Raw genomic sequence first — 4,050 nt, forward strand, 5'->3', positions numbered from 1 at the left:
GAGCGAGGGATTAGCAAATGCTAAGCTATCAAACTTAAACAGTCTTTGGCTAACTCAGCAGCCGGTAATGAGCTAGTTAAAGGCCATGTGTCCACCAACACGCGGTTCTTTCTGTGTGGAGAGCTGAGTTCATTTATCAGAGTTAAGAAGCTTGGAGAGCTCAGAGGAAGTAAAAGGAAAGTGTTCCTCCAATCACTGCGGCCGGCTGTCCGCTCCACAGGAAGGAGCCAACGTCAGTCGTGACTCCAGGCAACAACCATGCAGTTCCTCCAGTGTCCACTAGAGTGTGTCTCCTGCAGTGAGTCAGTCCCCATAGAGCCCCATGTTAAAATGTTACAGCAGAAATAAACATGTTTACAGCCTGGTACAAAAACAGTTTGGGTCTCTATAGCTCATTTCTCTCTTCATGACAACTGTACGGCTGAATTTATAAACAACTCACCTGTTTACAGCAGGTTATTACCCAGCTGTGTTCAATACTTGATTCTGATTGGCTGAAACCCCATAACAATAGAAATAAACACCAGGGACAATCTGATCACACATGACATATCAAATCAATCTGCAGAGAGGAGGATAGAACGGAACAGATCAAAGGAGAATAGAATGGAACAGATCAAAGCAGAGTAGAATGGAACAGATCAAAGGAGAATAGAATGGAACAGATCAAAGGAGAATAGAATGGAACAGATCAAAGGAGAATAGAATGGAACAGATCAAAGGAGAATAGAACGGAACAGATCAAAGGAGAGTAGAACGGAACAGATCAAAGGAGAATAGAACGGAACAGATCAAAGGAGAATAGAACGGAACAGATCAAAGGAGAATAGAACGGAACAGATCAAAGGAGAGTAGAATGGAACAGATCAAAGGAGAGTAGAATGGAACAGATCAAAGGAGAATAGAATGATACATATTAAAGGAGAATAGAATGGAACATATTAAAGCAGAATAGAATGGAACATATTAAAGCAGAATAGAACGGAACAGATCAAAGGAGAATAGAACAGAACAGATCAAAGAAGAATAGAACGGAACAGATCAAAGCAGAGTAGAATGGAACAGATCAAAGCAGAATAGAATGGAATGCTTCTGATTGATCAAAGCCAAATAACAACAGTGATTAACTGTAGACAGACAAAGACACACCAGGGACGACCATATACATGTCAAACTAATCTGAGTAAAGGAGTCGGTCACATGTCCCCTCTGCCTGTTGACACTGTGGTAAAAACTCTCTCTATAGATCATTTCTCTCTTCATGATAACTGCACTCATCATTCAGCGCGGGCAGAGAGGAGCAGCTCTTCTGAATACTGCTACCGTTTCTCTCTCTGAGTAACTTCAGCGTAGGTTTCCGGTTCCGGTTGACCAAATGTATGAGGGAGAAAGTTATAAAGGAGCCCGAGGTGAGTAAAATATTGACTGTTTCCCTTTTAACCTTCTCACTTGATCCATTTTTTCTCTCTTTCTCCCCAAATCCCTCCATCCCTCCCTCGGGCTCAGGGTCTTAGTGTCAGGCAGAATTCTCTGTGAGGCCTGTCAGCCAGCAGATTCAATTACAGCACAGGAGAGACGATACTGGAATCATTACGGGATAAACCCAGCACTAAGAGCCAGCCTGTGAGAGTGTGTGTGTGTGTGAGTGTGTGTGAGTGTGTGAGTGTGTGAGTGTGTGAGTGTGTGTGTGCTGGCTTGTGTACTATTAAAGTGCAGGATGAATTTATAGAAGTCACAAATATTTCATGACTCTTATTTTGAAATGTATTCCTCTCCAAAATAAGACTGTTTACTTTAGAGTTGCTCAGAAGCTGCAGAGACGTTAGTCATCCTCAAACACACTCAGACACTCACTCACACACACTGAGCTGCTTTGGAGCTGAAATATTTGTTTGTTACCTGGTAAACAAATTACCTTTGGAGTGTGTGACCCTCTGAGATTCAGGAGGCGATTAAAGATTAGGGAGAAATTTCAGCTTTCAGGAGCGAACAAAGAGAAAGAAGAAAGTGTCTGACAGATTGGAGTGTGCTGTAGCTGACAGCGACAGAGGGCACATCAGACAGCAGGTGCCTCTGTGTTTCTGCCAGAGTCCACATCAAGCACTAAACAGCTCATTCTCAGCGTAATGGAGCTCTCAAACACACTCCGACAATATTATCCTAAATATGAGAGCATCAGTGTGTGTGTTCAGAGCGTGAAACGCTGTCAGGCTTTCAGCTCCGAGTGTTTGGACGGAGCCCGAGCCAACAGTTGGAGCCCAAAATGAAGCTGGTTTGAGTTTGTCTCCTCTAAAGGAATGTCGTAGTGCCTCTGAGCACCTGATCCCCAAACACGTACTCATCCAACCAGAGAGTCCCAGACTGAGCCGAAGTATCAGAAACACAAACAGGAGCCAGATTCAGACCATCATGAGGCACACGTGATGCCTCAGAGCCCGGAGGAACAACAGAGACAAACTGATATCAAAGTTCAGACTCAGCAGACTCACAAAAACACAGGAAGGAGTCTGACTCTGTTTAACAAAGTAAGACCGTTCTTGTTACTTCACCAGAGTGTTTACTTTTCAGCTCGACATGTTTCAACTACAAACTGTGGTTCAACAGGGGGCGGGGTCAACCTGCCAGATCAGGAGGGATGAGCCGTCGAGAATGAATCACTGCTGTTATTTGGCTTTGATCAATCAGAAGCATCTAATTCTATTCTGCTTTGATCCGTTCCATTCCATTCTATTCGGCTTTGATCCGTTCCATTCCATTCTGCTTTGATCTGTTCCATTCCATTCTGCTTTTATCTGTTCCATTCCATTCTATTCTGCTTTGATCTGTTCCATTCCATTCAACTCTGCTTTGATCTGTTCCATTCAATTCTATTCTGCTTTGATCTGTTCCATTCAATTCTATTCTGCTTTGATCTGTTCCATTCCATTCTATTCTGCTTTGATCTGTTCCATTCCATTCTATTCTGCTTTGATTCGTTCCATTCCATTCTATTCTGCTTTGATCTGTTCCATTCCATTCAACTCTGCTTTGATCTGTTCCATTCAATTCTATTCTGCTTTGATCTGTTCCATTCCATTCAACTCTGCTTTGATCTGTTCCATTCTATTCTGCTTTGATCTGTTCAATTCCATTCTATTCTGCTTTGTTCTGTTCCAATCCATTCTATTCTGCTTTGATCTGTTCCATTCCATTCTATTCTGCTTTGATCTGTTCTATTTCATTCTATTCTGCTTTGATCTGTTCTATTTCATTCTATTCTGCTTTGATCTGTTCTATTTCATTCTATTCTGCTTTGATCTGTTCTATTCTATTCTGCTTTGATCTGTTCTATTTCATTCTATTCTGCTTTGATCTGTTCTATTTCATTCTATTCTGCTTTGATCTGTTCTATTCTATTCTGCTTTGATCTGTTCCATTCTATTCTGCTTTGATCTTTTCTATTCTATTCCATTCTGCTTTGATCTGTTCTATTTCATTCTATTCTGCTTTGATCTGTTCTATTCTATTCTGCTTTGATCTGTTCTATTCTATTCTGCTTTGATCTGTTCCATTCTATTCCATTCTGCTTTGATCTGTTCCATTCTAATCTGCTTTGATCCTACATATAGATAAACAACCTCCTCCTGTTCAACAAAGTGAAGCCAAAACAAGCGCTGGTGTCTCCTGCTTTTGTAGTCCGAGTCTGTGCGTTAAAGATCGGATGTTGGAACTAAAGTATCGTTAATGTTCTGATGTTGTGAAAACAAAAGAGTCTGGATCTCGTCGTGGAGCTGTGACACATGAACGATGAAACTTCTGGGTAAAAAGTGTAGTTTAGTTTCATCAGAGGACGGAGGAAAGGAAACTTCAGAGACCATGATCATTTGCTCTCTGCTGGTGCCTCGGTTCAGTTCAGTGAAACCAGCAGACACCAGGGAGGACAAGAGACAGTTTGGATGTGGATGTTCGAGGACTCATTTCAGTTTCCTTGTGTCAGGAGAACAGGAAAGAGCAAAGGTGACAGCTAGCAATGATGTCTCTGTAGCATTAGCTTAGCCTCATTATAACAGA

The sequence above is a fragment of the Notolabrus celidotus genome, chromosome 4, assembly GCF_009762535.1.
Source record: "Notolabrus celidotus isolate fNotCel1 chromosome 4, fNotCel1.pri, whole genome shotgun sequence".
In the NCBI taxonomy this organism is placed as follows: Eukaryota; Metazoa; Chordata; class Actinopteri; order Labriformes; family Labridae; genus Notolabrus; species Notolabrus celidotus.